Here is an 8981-nt window from a genome sequence, read left to right on the forward strand (position 1 = left end):
CCATGAACAAGCTCTTACAAGAGCTTATACTCAGGGGAGTATTGTGATATAGCAATCCCCAAGAGTGTAGTTATCCCATTCCCCAAACATGAGCCAAAACTTCATGAAGGTATAAAAACAGGAACCCTCTTTATTTGAACACACAAGCATTGATTTATACACATCCTCCAACAAGGTTACCACCCACAGGGTTCTGCAAAAACAGCCAACCACATGCATCTACAGCATTCAAACCCTCCCAGCAACCGCACACAAAATCCCCTTCCCTCTGTCTGTAACGCAACCAACAAAACACAATGAGCATTGTCCGAGACGCAATCAACCAACACACTGGCATTGTCTGAGACGCAATCAACAAAATACAATTACCAAACGTAATGGGCTAACTTAATCACTCACAGACAGAAAACACACATTTCTCCCCCAAACACAGAAAACACCCCAAAACCCCACATATCCCCATAATGTATACATCCATGGATAGCTCTGATCTGGGTGAACAACATATCCAGAAATCACCCAGATCCGAGCAGGGGTTCCTGAATTCCATGGAAGTTACATTTGGCCGGCCGCAAGCATGGCTTTCCTGCCCAAAACAGTTCCACAGATTTAAGCTGTGTGGCCGGTCTGTCTTCTCCTTCAAAGTTAGTATGGGCCATAATCCTGGAGCAGGAGGCTGGCAAACAGCCCCCTCCAAAACACTGTGGCGAGGTTGGTTTCGCCACAGAGATCTTTGCATGGGCTGAGCAGTCAGGGAGAGCTCTAGGGCTATTATAGGGCTCACCCTCTTGTCCCTTAGTTTGGGATCAAGTCAGTTGGATCTTTTATTTGTTACTTCTTGTTTTCTGCAACACCATCTGTGACAATAGCGAATAATCGTTATATTGCTTTAACTTCGTTTTTTAGCATATTACGAATATTCTAAAAAACGAAGTTATAGCAATATAGCGAATATTCGTAAAATACACAAATAGACTGTAATTTAGCTAATATAGTGCTATAGTATTTTTTTTTAATAGTGCGAATTTTTTCCCAAATATGAAGTTCATATTTAGGAAAAAATTCACACTATTAAAAAAAATACTATAGCACTATACTTTGTTTTCAATCTGTAGTACACAGTTTTTCGGAATAATCTTCCCTGACAAGCGTCCCCGTCACCATGGGAACGCCTGTGGGTTAGAATATACCATCGGAACTGAGTTGCAGGAGAAACTCAGATCCGACAGTATTCGAACTGTACTAGAAATTTAAAATAATCGGATATTCGAAATAACGAATATATTAAAATCATTAATTTCAACAGTGCTTCATATTCTTGTTTAATTATATTTTTTTTCCGCAGTACAGTTATTCGGTTTCGAATATATATCGATTCCTCCCTGCCCAGTGGCCATTAGCGCAAGAAGCAGGCTGGAATCGATCTTTAAATTCGAATATCCGTTTTCAACTGAAAATCGGGACGTTATGAAATTATCGCGTTACTTAGTACGTGAACGTACGAAGTTACAGTGTCACGTCACGTGACCTGGTTTCGTTTTCTATCCCGGATTCGAACATAGTGCCCGAAATATTATCGGCTAGCGAAAAATGGTGAAAAAATACTTTAAAGAGGTTGAGGAAGAATTTCTCCTCACTGTAAGTAATATTGTATCACAGCATTGTATTTTATTATTACATACTGCATGCATGACAAATAATTTATATGTACGAAACAGCAGCACACCCCTTACCGTCCCATCATTTCACTAGACAGGTACAGTGCAGCTCAGCTGGGCAATATCTGATAGCTCAGACCCCACACACATACAATCGCAATAGAATCTGATCTTAAATTATCACTGTAACATTAAATATAATATTTCCCCTTCAAATACGTAACTACTATTTGCAGTTTTGTTGAGGACCTTTTTGCTGAAAACTTGCATTTCAAATAATTGGGATTATATGCTTGCATCTTTATTCTGCAGCGCATGTTGGAAAAGGGCTACCATCGCACCAGGAAACATGTTTCATAAAACATGTGTGTTAACTCTACTACATCCGTATTTCATCTTTTGACCACTAACGACCAGCGCCGTACCAGCGATAAACTCTTCCTAAATACCATCTAAAAATCAAGTCCGTTTGGCACCTATCGGCAAGCGACTTTACCTTTCCTTCTAATAATAAAGTGACCGTGTGAATCAACAGGGAGAGAAGGCGGATGGCACATATGGAAAATGCGGCTGGCCAGACAGTATAACTAACACTGACAGCCCAAAAAAATAATATACCCAACATAACACCATCCAATAACCCCTGTTACGTCATCCTACCTTTTAACTTAGGCCAGTTTTAGCCATCTGTAACACTGGTTTGGGCATGTTATATAACTCCAAAATGAGGCAAATCCATGCAGATCCCTCCGTATATGATTTTTTTTTATATTTAGCTTTGTTATGATTTATTACTTGTTTGTCTGAATTTTTAACATTCTGGGATTACAGGGGATCCTGTTCCAACAGTAAAACACCGGAAATCGCAGGAGACGGTGGTCACATCGGATGAGGAGGAAGAATTGGAGAAGCAGGCAGAGGAGGAGCAGCCTGGACCCTCCCATATGTCCTTGGAGTCAGAGGAACCACCTCAACCAGGGGAGTCCTCTCCACCACCACCGGCATAGGAGGAGGAGTCTGTTTACATTCCCCATCAGGAAGGTAAATTTGTGCACAAAGCTAGCTAATTAAATATCAATACAATGTTTACAAGAAAAAGGGACCAAATTTTTTTCTAAATAGAAAAAAGTAGAGAGATAGACAGAAAAATTAAAAACACAATAACTCTGTAATCTACATAAAAACCATATAATGTCCAACTAATTCACATTAAACATTACATAATTATTACAAAGTAATTCTGTGCTGTCATTAAGAAATCCAAAATAAGATTTATGGTGGATTGATACCTTTTATTGGACCAAAAAAATGAATTACTATATCACATGGCGGCGAGCTTCCGAGAACTGACCAGTCCCTTCATCTGTCATATATACTATGAGAAGGGATACATGGCGGAATAAATAGGCATTTGAAATATAATAAAAAAAATATCAAAGACCATCATAATAAGTACGTTATTATCTTACAGATAAGGGGCTGAGTACGTATTGTCTTTAAATTTATAGCATCTCCGAGACCTGGTGCCACGACTATGTCTATAGAAGACTATTTAGATCTTGTAGTGTGTCCAAAAGCCCTTTTAAAAAAGTTTTGTTTTCTATTTGCATTCATAAAATCTTATAGCTCTTTTGTATTAGAAGTTATATTTTAAGATGAGAACTTTCATGTGTTATTCATATTGACCATGGCCAACAGAAATGCTTAGCAACACGAAAGTGTAGATTCTTCTTTCATCTCAAAGAAACCAACTAAATACTATTATATTCTACTGAACTTGCATTAATTAACCCACTAAATAACATTATACTACTGTATATTGAAATACAAAATAACCAACTATATAATTTTCCAAAATGTAATTTAAAAAAAATTTGTTCTGTAAATGGACAATACTGTAAAAAAAAACTCCACACAAACCACTAACTGCCTTCATCATAATTGAAAGTCTTTGTAATTTTTTTTTTTTCTTAACAGTTATTTGGAAACTGAGAAGAAGGCTCCTTGAGCATCAGAAGGCAGAAGCCAATGAAATGCTGGCTATAAAAGCCAAGCAAAATAAAATACGCAAACTTCAAGCCCGGTTGAAGCAGCATCAGCGTCAGCTGGATATTCAATTGAGGAAGCTGGAGGAGCATAGAAAGCTCCGTAATAAGGAGTTGCTGGACATCCAGAACGAACTAAAAAATTTGCCTTATAGGCCTTTTTTATATTATATCATTTGTTTTTGTTAATAAATATTTTATTACGTTTAAACGTTTGCTTTCGTTTGTTTGATATTGTTATTTTATACATAAACTAGCTGTTGACCGGCGTTGCTCTGGTATTTATTTATTGCAAATTTATATTAAATTTAAGTAAAAAGGCTGGCAGGCTTGTATTGGCTAATGCAGGTGATATTTTGGGCATATCTCGTGAACGGTACGTCCTAGAGAGCTGAGACCCTCACAAGATTTCTTTCCAGGTAGCAAGGGATGTGTATACCAAGTTTCATTGAATTTGATGGTTGCGTTTTGGAGTTTTTGCGGAACATACACACATACACACACACACACATACATCCTTTTTTTATATATATTTAAAGTTATCAGGTTGCAGGAAGGCCCCTTGAGTCCTAGTGCCAAGTCATACGGATCAGGACAGACAGCAGCAGCAGGTTAAGGTAACAGTGGAGGGTATGGTCTACACTAAACTCAATATGATCAGGACAGACAGAAATTATGCTAACACAGAACAATATGAAAGAATGCAGTTAGACATTAGAGCAGAACCAAAAAATTATTTATTAACAAAATAACAAACATGCCTCTATGGTAACTTTTTAACTTGGTTATAAACCATCAACATGTCCCTCTTTTGTTTCAAGTGCTGTTCCTTCAGCTTGGCCATCAGCCGGCATCATGTTCTCGCTGATTAAGTTATTTTTTTCCCCCCCAAAACAGCAGAACTGTTAGGATTAGAAAATAAAATTATATTACTTGCAATTCAGATTACGTGGTATCGATATAGAATTATATTGCTATGTGCACATATTTACCCTCTTGGCGGGGGTTGGTTACAACATCCTCCTCATTCACATCATCTGGAGTGGTGGGGGGTTCTTGTGGTGGCTGGGAGGGTCCAGCATCTTCCATCTCCACCTCCTCTCCCACATCAGGTGTGTCAGTCACCTCACGCTGAAGTTCCGGGGCGGGTCCTGGCTCATGAGCTTTAATAGGAGCCATCATATGGCCATGAGGTGGTGGAGGGGCCGCTACTTCCTCTGAGGGTCCTGCCTGCTCTTGGGAATCCTCCTCATCTGTGGTGGAGACCTCCATCACCACCACATTCAGCGGATGTTTTCTCTCTTTTCGCGATCCTCTCCTCTTTATAGTAGGAACGGGAACCCCTGTAATCACAGAATATTACGAATTTTGACAATGAAATCATAAATCATAACAAAGTTAAAGATCCAGAAATTCATATACTGTATGGAGGGATCTGCATGGGATTATGATAAACCACAAAGTGTATTTGCCTCTTTTTGGCGTTATATAACATTCTAAAACCAGTGTTCCAGATGGGTAAAACTAGTCAAATTTACAAGGTAGGATGAGGTAACACAGGATTTATTAGGAAGGTGTCCTTTACGGTATTGCGGCTGTTTATTGACTTTTATTGAAAAGATGCAACTGTTCGTAAATTAGATAAGGGGTTACTGGATGTTATGTTGGGTATATAATATGTTGTGTCTGCTGGCGTTACACTGTCTGCCAAGCCGCATTTTGAAGATCTGCTGCCAGCACGCCCTCCCTCCCTGTTGATTTAGTATTCACGGTCAATTGATTATTAGACGGAAGGCTAAAGTGGCTTGCAGAAAGGTGGAGAGAGGAATCGATTTTAATATGCTATTTAAGCAGAGTTTATCATTGGTATATTCAGTGTTTAAAAGCAGTCTTTCATGTAAAATCATCATTTTAGAACTAAAAGATAAAGATCTCCCTTAAGATTGCATTTCATTAGTGGTTGTAGCGGACTGCGTTTCAGCTACAATGGATGTTTCATATGTACTGTTGAATGGATTTACAATGTTAGGTTTAATTCCCTAATCAGTATGTAACTTGCTGAGCATTCGTCTGGTTGTGCGGTAGAAACACAATGGCTACAATGGATGTCTCAAATGGATTGTTGATTATTAAATTACTTCGCAGACTGAGGGGAGGGGATGTGTGGCCTGTAACCAGTCTGTGATTAAAGAATGGATAATTTTCTGTAGGTGTTTCCCTTGCATGGGAGAGGGGCATAGAAGTAGGGTATGTGGCATTAAACAGAGTCCTGCTCCTGATATTGTCTGTCGTCCAGGGGCGTAGCTAAAGGCTCATGGGCCCTGGTGCAAGAGTTAGGCTTGGGCCCCCCTTCCCTCAGTGCTTTGTGTGTCTTCTTATGCAGCACAAGGGTATTTGGGCCCCCTCAGGCTCCTGGGCCCGGTAGCGACTGCTTCCTCTGCACCCCCTATAGCTTACAACCCTGCTGTCGTTCAGTTATTGGGAAGAGTGATGGGATATTCGTTGATGGTTTTATTTACTAATGATGATGTGCTTCCTTCCTGTTCGAACTACTTGATCGCAAAATAAACCCTTTTATTACTGGCGGACTAAGACTATGTCGCATTATGGCTCCGCTACAGTGGTTTATGTGTGTGTGTATACAGTCCTGATCAAAAGTTTCAGACCACTTGAAAAATGGCAAAAAATCATATTTAGCATGGCTGGATCTTAACAAGGTTCCAAGTAGAGCTTCAACATGCAACAAGAAGAAATGGGAGCAAGACAAAACATTTTTTGAGCATTCAATTTAATGAAAACAACAAATAAACTGAAACAGGCTGTTTTACAGCTGATCAAAAGTTTTGGACCACATGCCTTTAAAAGGCCAAATCTGTGCAAAGATGTGGATTTATTGTCATTTTCTGTCAGGTAGTCACACGTTGTGATGGCAAAGGCAAAAAAACTCTCCCTTATTGAACGTGGTCGGGTTGTTGAACTGCATAAGCAGGGTCTCTCACAGCGCGTTCCACCTCAGCAGCGATGGCGCGCTGTGAGAGACCCTGCTTATGCAGTTCAACAACCTGACTACGTTCTAAAAGGGAGAGTTTTTTTGCCTTTGCTATCACAACTTGTGACTACAGAAAATGACAATGAATCCATATCTTTGCACAGATTTGGCCTTTTAAAGGCATGTGGTCCTAAACTTTTAATCAGCTGATAAACAGCCTGTTTCAGTTTATTCGTTGTTTTCATTAAATTGAATGCTCAAAAAATCTTTTGTCTCACTCCCATTTCTTCTTGTTGCATGTTGAAGCTCTACTTGGAACCTTGTTAAGATCCAGCCATGCTAAATATGATTTTTTGCCATTTTTCAAGTGGTCTGAAACTTTTGATCAGGACTGTATATATATATATATATATAATCTATAATCCGATGCAAATTACGTGGGGGATGTATGAAATGGACGGGGCCTTTCAACAAAATACTGAATGATGCTTGCATTTTATGTGTATATAAACAAAAAGACTTTATATTTATATATGTGTGTGTCTGTGAAACGTATGAAATCATCCGGTGAGATCATACATCTGTACCGCGCTGTGTGTATAACTATATATATACAATCTCAGCGAGGTTGAGATGTATGATGTAAGCGGATGATTTTGTAAGTAATCATTTTTAAAGGGATGAAATACGGATGTAGTAGATTTAACACATGCTTTATGACACGTGTTATGTAAACAAAATGCGATTAAATCCGTTACACTATTTTTTAACAATGGCTTTTGTTTCTAGATAACGCAATGAGTTAAAGGGCTTCTGTCAGCCCACTAAACGTTTTTTTTTTTTTGTTTAATAATAATCCCTACACTGCGATCTCTGCATACATAAGTAAAATAATAATTTTCGTTCAGTGGAATTTGATAAAACTCTATTTTTATAATATGTAAATTACCTTGCTACCAGCAAGTAGGGCGGCTACTTGCTGGTAGCAGCCGCATCCTCCGACCCTAATGACGCCCCCTCCGCATTGTGATTGACAGGGCCAGGGAACGGAATCGTTCTCTGCTGGCCCTGCCTGTTTTCATTCAATATCTGGCGCCTGCACCGCGGCCGTACCTATCTTCAATCCGCGCAGGCGCACTGAGAGGCGGCCACTCACTCGGCCGCTCCATCCTAAAAAAAAAACGGTTTAGTGGGCTGACAGAAGCCCTTTAAGAGGTTGTGTGTTATCCCAACTACATCTGTACAGATTAGCAGCATAACTGAACTACTTCTTTTGTAGTTCTCTGTATTTGTGCCGCAAGGAGAATTTCATGTACAACTCAGCACGGAGAGACCTCATGATGGCCCGCTTCTCCTCTCTCCCGCTGGTACGGTCGTATCCCCGCACCAACAAACGCTGCAAGATAAAGATGCCAGCATATAATTCCAATTTTTTACATTCAAAGTTTTAAAACATATGTCCTCAACAAACCTGCAAAAAGAAGTTACGTCTTTAAAGGGGAAATATTAGATTGAATGTTACCATTATAAGATCGGATTGTATTGCGATTCTATGTGTGTGGGGTCTGAGGGAGCAATCGGATATTGGCCGGCTAAGCTGCGATGTACTTGTCTAGTGAAGTGACGGTACGGTATTGGGTGTACTGCTGGTTTGCATCACCGTGGTGCACCCTGGGTAACGCTAAATGAAACAGCAAATCCGGTGAGACAAAGAAAGCTCATGGACATAAAATATAATCTATATATATATTGTGTGTGTGTATGGTATATAGTGTATGGTACCGTATATATAGTGTGTGGTATATATTGAGTGACAGGAAAATGGACGTGCTATGTGCATGTGATATAAATGTATCTGTTGTCCATACATACAGGCTACAAACATAGTGCTGTGAAGTAACAAGAATACTTAGTGCACAAATCTGTATTATCTATTTTTACCATAAAAAAATAAAAATAAATTTCATAAGAAAAAAAGTCGTATTCATATTGAAAATATTCGGATTTACGAATATTTCGCTAGACTCGATCTACTTATAATAATTGTTCTGACATGCATGTGAAAGTACTGTAATATAATATTACTTACGGCTATGACGATTTCATCCTCAGCTTTTATAAAGCGGTGTCTGATGATCTTTGCCGAGCACATTGTACTGAGTGTCTGCGAGTGTCTGTAGTGGAGAGTCCAGTGGAGACTTGGAAAACAATTTATCGTCGCGATCTACATAAGGTGAGTCACCTCAGGTGACGTTATTGATGTCATGCGGTCGGGCACACTCTTATTAA

The sequence above is a fragment of the Bufo bufo genome, chromosome 6, assembly GCF_905171765.1.
Source record: "Bufo bufo chromosome 6, aBufBuf1.1, whole genome shotgun sequence".
Lineage (NCBI taxonomy): Eukaryota > Metazoa > Chordata > Amphibia > Anura > Bufonidae > Bufo > Bufo bufo.